Source organism: Tupaia chinensis, unplaced genomic scaffold (genome assembly GCF_000334495.1).
Source record: "Tupaia chinensis unplaced genomic scaffold, TupChi_1.0 Scaffold000320_2, whole genome shotgun sequence".
NCBI classification, from domain to species: Eukaryota; Metazoa; Chordata; class Mammalia; order Scandentia; family Tupaiidae; genus Tupaia; species Tupaia belangeri.
The window spans coordinates 2039248-2048427 of NW_006159814.1; the positions used below are offsets into that span (position 1 = coordinate 2039248).

Genomic DNA, 9180 nt, shown 5'->3' on the forward strand with positions numbered 1-9180 from the left:
TCTCTCTCTGTCTCTCTCTGGTCAAATTAAATAAAAGAAAGAAAGAAAAAATCTTTACTTTAAAAAAAATATGAGGGACTTCAAAAAGTTCATGGGAAAATTGAATTAAATTATGAGTTTATTTTGATAGAAAAAAGTTTTTGAAATCCCTGCATAGTTTTTCATAATATGCACATCCCATGACTTTTTGAAGATCTCTTATACTTACTGCATAGCAAGTTCTGAAATGGCTATTTTTATAATATCATATCATTTAACCCTTCTACCAATCCTGGGGGATTTTCCCAATTTTCTATATAAAGAGACAGATGAATAGGTTTGGAGACTTAACCAACGAGACCCAGACAGAAATGGTAGAGCAAAAATTGACTGGAAGTCAGTTGAATGGCTTTCACTTCATTACTGGAAGGAACATGAGAAGAAGAACATACTTCTTAACTTCTGATAAAACACTTGAAAGGGACCAGCAGTTAGCGTAATGGCTATGTCGCTGGACTCCCAAGTAGCCAACCATGATTCGAGGCCCAGACCCGGTGGCTTAAACATGCTGGGCACGTGTGTGTGTGTGCCCAAGATCCCAAGAGAAGAAGGGATTGAGGCGTAGCCCATCCTCCCTGGGGTGTGATTTCTCGCTTTCTGTCTCTCTGTCTGTCTGGCAAGCACACGCACCCTATAGCAAAATCCTCTCAAAAAAAAAAAAAAAAAAAAAACTTGAAAAACAAGTATTTGTTTATAATTATAAAATCATTGTATAATGAGTTTTCAGTATTGTTTTGTTTTGTTTTTAGAGCAATTTTTGCTATACGGCGCATGTGCTCACTGGAGAAACAGAAAGAAACAGAGAAAGAGAAAGTGAGAAAGCATCCCCCAGGGGGATGGCCACACCACAGTATCTCCTCTTCCATCTTCCTCTTGGGACTTTGGGCACACACATACCTGCCCAGTGTGAGTTTCAAGTTTCCAGGTCCAGATCCAAACCATAGATGGCCATGAGGGAGTCCAGTGCCTTAAGCACTATGCCACCTGCTGGCCCCAAGTTTTTAGTTCTCTTTAACATTATAACATTGGATAGGAGATTTAAAAACATGTATGAGAAAAGGAGATGATTATCACAATAAACTTATAATTAGTCGCTAAGAAATGGTACTAAGAAAATCAAGTTATTATGTATAAAAATAACATCACCATGTTGTGATCCTGCCGCCTTCATCCTTCATCCTCCCAGCTAGGACTACAGTGCCTATCTCTCTCTCTCTCTCTCTCTTTTTTAGTTAGGGTCTCGCCATATCCCCCTATTGCCTGGGCCAGCCCTAAGCCCTTGATCTTCCTGCCTTAGCCTCCCAAGTAACTGAAATTATAGGGATGCACCACCAACTCCAGCTTTTAGGGTGGGCTGGGAATATAACCTCGGCCTCCCATCTGGTGTCAATCTACAGAGAAGCTGAATCTTACCAGCACGTGCCAGTACAGCTAGGTCATACAAAATTTTTATAGTTAAATAATTGATTATTGGCCCATCAGAGAAGTCATGACACATTTTTACATAGAAAAAATATGTCATGATTTTTCTGATAGCCCGATAATTTTACATTTATTTTTGTTAGGTATGGAACATGAATCTAATTTTATATTTTTCCAGATTGCATCTAATTAACATAAGCCTATTTGCTGGATAATGAATAGTTATTCATCTGATATAAAGGGTCTTCTTTATTATATTCTAAGTTTTAGTATGTACTCGGGTTTATTCTAGTGAGGTTTCTGTATTTATCATAGCAGTTTTCCTGCCCCAGCCTCCCCAAGTTACTGGGATTATAAGCACATGCTGCCCTGCCCAGTCTTTAGATTGGATCAGGACTCAAATCCAAGCCTTTCACATTGTCACAGTTTGTAGGACACAGGGTCTAACTGTGCATCACACTGCGGCTGGGTCACAGCTCAATTTTTTTTTCTCTTTAAATTCATTTTTTTTTTACATTAATTCACTATACACCATTACAGCATACAAATGAATTTTCCATCCAAAATACATTGTATATTGGCTCAATCAAGCACATCAACATACATGTTATTAGCAAATAATTTTCCATTTCTTATGTCTTGTGTACTTTGGTTTTTTGTTTTGCTATCCTGGATTCCCTATCCCTCACCCTCTGCCATGTCCCACCCTCCTCCCACATTGTCTCTAGTATCCATGGTTGCTTTCTATGCCTTCCCCCCCCACCCCGCCATTTAATTGATTTACTAATGAACTTAATTCACATTTCAATTTTTTAAAAAAGTGATTACACCAGCTACTTAGGGGACTCAGGCAAGAAAATCACAAATTCAAGGCCAAACCTTGGCAACCTAGCATAAGTCTGTACCTATCAAAAATAAATAAATAAATAAATAAATAAATAAATAAATAAATAAATAAATAAATAAATAAATAAAAAACGTCTGGTGGTTAAGACGGCTGGATCCCACATGGCCACTGAGTTTCAGGTCCTGGACTTGGATGGCTGAGAAAAACACTGGGCACATGTCCAAGAATGCCCCAAATCCTGAAAGGAATAATGGAGGAGAAGGGACTGTGGTGTGACTATCCCTCATGGGGGATGCTAGCTCATTCTCCTCCCTCTCTGCCTCTCTCTGGCAAGCACATGTGCCCTTGAGAAAATTTTTAAAAGTCATGGTAATATGTGATGATAACCATAGTGGCAGTATAACTTCACACTATAATAATGTAAGTATTTTCGGGGCTGGCAGGTGGCATGGTGGTTAAGGGTGCTGGACTCCCACATTGCTGACCGCGGTTTGAGTCTCAAACCTGGTGGCTTGCTTTCTCGCTCCCTCCCCCCTCTCTCTCACTCTGTCCCTCTCTGGTCAAATTAAAATAAATAAATAAATAAAGTTAAAGAAAATAATTCTTTAAAAAAATTATAGGTACGTTCTTTCCAACAACTTAAATACTTTCTGGAAGTATTTCCTTTGATCTTTTACAACATCCTAATAGCCCAGTAGCAACGAGGTGGTTTTCTTATTTTTTTAAGGTTTAATTTTATTTATTATTATTTTTTATTAATTTGGCCAGAGAGACACACAGAGAGAGAAGGAAAGTGAGAAAGCGAGCTGCCAGGTCTGGGATTGGACCCATAATCAACCATATGGGAGTCCAGCGCCTTAACCACCACACTGCCTGCAGGCCCTGATGAGGTGGTTTTTACTGCCAGGTAACATGGGAAAAGTTAAGCTCAGAAAGTCCCAAGAACACAAAAGCTTGTGGATAGACAAGAATAATCATCTCTGTGTAATGCCCATTAATCTTGGTTTTATCTCTTTAGGCACCTTCAAAATGAGTCACCATCATTCAGCAGAGACAAAAAGATCTAGGAGACAAATTTCAGCTGTAATCTCAGGAGTATTTTAACATAATATTTCACCTTTTCTGGTTTTCTATAATTTGAGTCAGATGTGTCTCTTCCACCATAGAGACAAAGACCGGAACAAAAGGAAATTGTTCATGCCCTAGTTTTGCTGATACCTTAAATAATGCATGTGGTAAAGGTTTCTGCTTATCACAAACACATTTCCCTGGTTTCATGCATAAGCATACTACAGCTAGAAACTCACTCTGCAGTAAAATTAATAGCTACATCTTCTACCTAGCCCCTAAGTGACTCTTGACAAGAAATGTCTATTTTGTGTGCCCTTCTGTCCAATTAACAAATATATGCAAGATCATGGAAATTCCAGTTACAGTCTCTGGGGAGTGCTGGGTTTAAATCTTCTGGTTTGAGTTATTTTAACACACATGCATAAATATCATCTATTTCTGTGAAATTGTTAACCAGATGCAGAAAAAAATGAGCTGCCCACAGTCCCTAATTACCCCAACTCTCATTATACTACTTTATACTTACTTACATTCTGTCTGAACACTGCTCGGTGGTTGTTTATTATATGTTATATGTGTTATCTTTCCCATTGGTTTACAAACATCCTGAGAGACAGGCAACTTCCATCTCTGTTCTCATCCCTACCCCACTAGTCACACAGAATGGGGAAGAGGGTGGGAGGAAGAGGGAAGGAATCCTGATGGCCTACTGCATGCAGAGCCGTCTTCACAGGCCTTTACAGTCTTTCAATAGACATCTCATGGTGTAGTTATTTTAGTCCTCTTTCTCCAAAAGAGAGACTTAAGATTCAGAGAAATTGGAAGATTTCCTCCATATTATACAGCTGGTCAATGGTCGAGATGAGATCAAACCAAATTGCACTCTTTCTCCACCATCTTTTTAGAGAGAGCTTGGCTGTAGGGTACCTGTATTCACCAGAGAGATGAAGAGACAGAAAGCAAGAAATCACACACACACACCCCAGGAGGATGGCCAGGCCACAATCCCTTCTCCTCTTCGGATTTTGGGTACACACTCACACGTACTTGGTAAGATTTTTTTTAAACAGATGATAATCAACTTATTAAAATAGTTGACTTAGGCATCTGCAATGGTGACTTCACCCTCAACTCCTGGTTCAATACTGATGGAAGTGATCTGTTTAACAATCTCAGAAGGACTGCAAATCAATGAGTCGCTTGTGGATTCTCATCTGGAAATCACCCCAAGTCTTAGGACCATCACCATGGGGAATTTTTCTTGCAGTGATTCTCAAAGTCCTGGTGGGTATTGGAACAGGTCCTTTCACCTGGGGACTTTTTCCTTTGTACCTCTGACTAAGTCAGCACACACCTTCTCTGGGACTTTACACTGTGACTGCTTAAAGTTATTCTAATTTGGTGAATGGCCACCTCTGGTTCCATCAGTGTTTTCCCAGAATCTTTAAAAGCCGTGGCTGCAGTGGCTGATCGACTTGTTCCTCAGTGAGATCGAACAGCGGTGAGTCAGAAGCAGAGCCGGCTGACCTGAGCCCCATACCACCTGCCTCCCCTTCTTCTGCTGCACCTGGCAAATTTTAAGCTGCCGAATCCGGGATTCAAATCCCCATCAACGACGAGAGTCCAGCGATGTAACCATTACACCATCTGCAGGGCCCTCACTACTTATTTTTAAAACACTCTTCATTGAAGGACCTTTATAATACAAAAGCAACAAATGCCATTTTAAAGAACAAAGGGAGGGACCAGCAGTTAGTATAATGGCTATGTCACTGGACTCCCACGTAGTTGACTGCAGTTCGCGTCCCGGACCCGGTGGCTTAAACTCACACCAGGCGCGTGTGTGTGTGTGCCCAAGATCCCGAGAGGAGAATGGAGAAGGGATTGCGGTGTGGCCATCCTCCGTTGGGGGTGATTTCTCACTTTCTGTCTCTCTGTCTCTCTCTTTCTGGTGAGCACACACGCCCTAAAGCAAAAACCACTCAAAAAAAAAAAAAAAAAAAAGGGAAAAAAAAAATAACCTCTCCCAGGCCGAGTCATGGTGGCACGAGCAGGACGGTGCTGCCGTGCTGAGGCTACATGGGAGCCTGTGTGCAGTTCCTGGTCCAACCTATAACAGGCTGGCCATGACAGCATGCACCTCTGGTCCAGCTAGCTGGAAGGCTGGGACAGAAGGATCACAACCATGACAAAAGAAATACCTATCTCTTGGTGCAGCTGGGGTGGCACAGAGGTGATCCCACACCCTGCAATGCTGGAAGCTCTATGGAAGACTGGGGTTCAGTTTTCAGTTTGACCTGCACAGCATCCTGATTGGCTGGGACAGGCTTGGGGGTGAGGTGGGAATCAGGATGTGAGGCCCTGTTGAAGGTGCTTCTCTCCCTCTCATTAAATAAATAAAACAAAAATACCTCTCTCTCATTAAACAAAACAAAACAAACACACACACACATACGCACATGCACAAAACACCACCAAATAACCAAAACTCCTTTTTTCAGCCTCCTCAGAACTATGATAAAGAAAATAAATTACTGTAGAACAATGTTGCATTTATTAAGACTCTTGGGAATTGTAGGGAGTATTTTATATCAATGTAACACATGCTCATTAGATGAAATGTGGTGGATAGGGAAAAAGTTAAAGTATCTTTAAAAAACCACTCTAAGCTCAGCACTCAGAGGCAACCACATTTAACATTTTGGCATGCTTTCTTCCAGTTCTGCCTTTCCCCTCCCTTCTTTCTATGCGTATTCTTCTTCACACTGCTGTGATCTGTCTGCATATTTAGTTTGACCTCTTTCATATAAAATTGTGTTGTGGAGACAGCCCCATATCCTAGTGGTTAAGGGAGTCAAATCTCACATGGCCAACCAAAGTTCTAATCCCAGCCCACTGGCTTAAAAAACACTCTAGACATATGGTATGTTGTGTATGTTACAAATCTCAATAGGAGGGACCAGCAGTTAGCGTAATGGCTATGTCACTGGACTCCCACATAGTCTACCGCGTTTCGCGTCCCGGATCCGGTAGCTTAAGCTCACGCCGGGTGCGTGTGCGTGTGTGCCCAAGATCCCGAGAGGAGAATGGAGGAGAAGGGATTGCAGCGTGGCTATCCCCCCTGGGGGGTGATTTCTCGCTTTCTGTCTCTCTGTCTCTCTCTGTCTGTCTGGCGAGCGCATGTGCCCTATAGCAAAAACCTCTCAAAAAAGAAAAATCTCAACAGGATACAGAAATGAAGGAGAAAGGATTGCAGTACGATCATGCCCACTGAAGAGTGCATTCGTGTTCTCTCTGGGGAGCACACATACCTCTGGTAATTAAAAAAAATGTTGAGAACAGCTTTTTAAAAATAATTGTTTTGTTTATTTTATTATTATTTGATTTGCTATAGGACCCATGCTCTCACCAGAGACAGTCAGAGGGGAGTGGGGAGATTGAGAAAGCAGGTCACCAGGTCTGGAACTAGAACCATGGTTGGTCATGTGGGGGTCCAGTGCCTCAACCACCATGCCACCTACTGGCCCCTGGGAAGTATTCTTATGTTATTAAAACCTTCGCCTAACATGGTAATGAGCAGTACTGCCCTTAAACCAGGCAAATGCTCCTTCATCTTGGGCCCTTGCCATGAGATGAAATAGTCCACTGGGAAAGAAAGATGTACCCACACAATCTAAGCCATCCTTTCAGACCATTTCAATACCATTTTCAAAGTATTCAGAATCCTGAAATACCATGACCAAAAGCCCTGGTAAAAATCCTTCCACAGGCCCATTCCCTGAGGGAAGATTGCATAGTACCATGTGTACCCTAGGGCTAAGGGGGGGGCAGGGTCAGGAGGTCAGAGAATATTGATGGACTTCAGATGTGAGGGTATTTGTCCTCACAAGTGTAAGACCTCTCTTGGTGTGGGCTGGAGTAGAGCTGGAAAGATCAGGGAGCTGCCTCAACCCTAGCCACCACATTAGAACCATGGTTGGTCATGTGGGGGTCCAGTGCCTCAACCACCATGCCACCTACTGGCCCCTGGGAAGTATTCTTATGTTATTAAAACCTTCGCCTAACATGGTAATGAGCAGTACTGCCCTTAAACCAGGCAAATGCTCCTTCATCTTGGGCCCTTGCCATGAGATGAAATAGTCCACTGGGAAAGAAAGATGTACCCACACAATCTAAGCCATCCTTTCAGACCATTTCAATACCATTTTCAAAGTATTCAGAATCCTGAAATACCATGACCAAAAGCCCTGGTAAAAATCCTTCCACAGGCCCATTCCCTGAGGGAAGATTGCATAGTACCATGTGTACCCTAGGGCTAAGGGGGGGGCAGGGTCAGGAGGTCAGAGAATATTGATGGACTTCAGATGTGAGGGTATTTGTCCTCACAAGTGTAAGACCTCTCTTGGTGTGGGCTGGAGTAGAGCTGGAAAGATCAGGGAGCTGCCTCAACCCTAGCCACCACATTCCAGCATGAAATTCCAAGGAGCCTGAGAATTCTAAATTTAAACCTTGCCTTCCAGGTCATGAAGAAGGAATATTTGTCAAAGAAGGAGGATGAAATATACTTTAATAGTCTGTTAGCTTGACTTACAACTTTTAAATATTTTGACATGTATTGTGTGGGCCTCTCTTTGCCCTCTTACCCTGAGCCCTAAAAATACTGGGGGAAGGGGTGGGCAAAGAGTCTGATAACAGATGTACCGGGGGCTTCAAGAAGTTTTTGGAAGCCTTTTGGCCAGAACTGCCATTTTCCAGTAATTAACCAAAACGACAAACACAAAGGGAAGTGAAAGAGGAGAGGCACCTGATATATGTTCTCTAGGCCTTTTAGAAAACATGGAGTGGTTCCTTGGCAACATATATGCAAATCTACAAGAAAGGTGATATTATAGACATCAAGGGAATGAGTTTTGTTCAAAAAGGAATGCCCCACAAACGTTACCATGGCAAAACTGGAAGAGTCTACAATGTTACCCAGCATGCTGTTGGTATTGTTGTAAACTAACAAGTTAAGGGGAAGATTCTTCCCAAGAAAATTAATGTGTATATTGAGTATATTAGGCATTGTAAGAGCAGAGATAGCTTCCTAAAACATGTGAAGGAAAATGACCAGAAAAAGAAGGAAGACAAAGATGGGACCAGCAGTTAGCATAATGGCTATGTTGCTGGACTCCCATGTAGTCAACCGCGATTTGAGTCTCGAACTTGGTAGCTTAAACTCACGCCAGGCGTGTGTGTGTACGTGCCCAAGATCCCGAGAGGAGGGAAAGGTTCCACATGGCTCCAGCGAACTAGGCAGAAGAGGCCAGGCCTCCAGAAGAAGGGTCCACATGGCTCCAGCGAACTAGGTATTGCAGGGAATGAAGATTTTCTACTGATAATTCAGCCTCCAGCCAATGAGCTAGCCCCCAGCCAATGAGCTAGTGGCAGAAGAGGCCAGGCCTTCAGAATAAGGTTCCACATGGCTCCAGTGGACTAGCGATCACAACAGAACGGCAAAGAGATTCTAGATCACCTCTGTCTGCTTGCTCCTGAACATTAAGGCTGAACTTCAAGAATTTGAAGGAAATACATCATCCATCAGATGACAAGAAATCACCGCCAGATAACAAGAAATATGGGAAAACAAGAAAATACCTCTCCTCCAAGGGAAAAGAGTAACTCTTCTTCATCTACAAGCAGTTCAGTGAAAATCATGGAAATGTCTGATAAGGAATTTAGAGCATTCATAATGTCGAAGCTAACAGAGATGGAAGAGAAGAGAGATAATGAACTGCTAAAGAGAAAGGAGAAAGAAGTTG

General features: G+C 42.4%; 1 protein-coding gene across 1 annotated transcript in view; it reads right to left on the reverse strand.

The window, feature by feature from the left end:
• GREB1L (GREB1 like retinoic acid receptor coactivator) overlaps window positions 1-9180 on the reverse strand; it is a gene marked incomplete in the record, with an annotated part of 234692 nt that overhangs the window by 213399 nt on the left and 12113 nt on the right.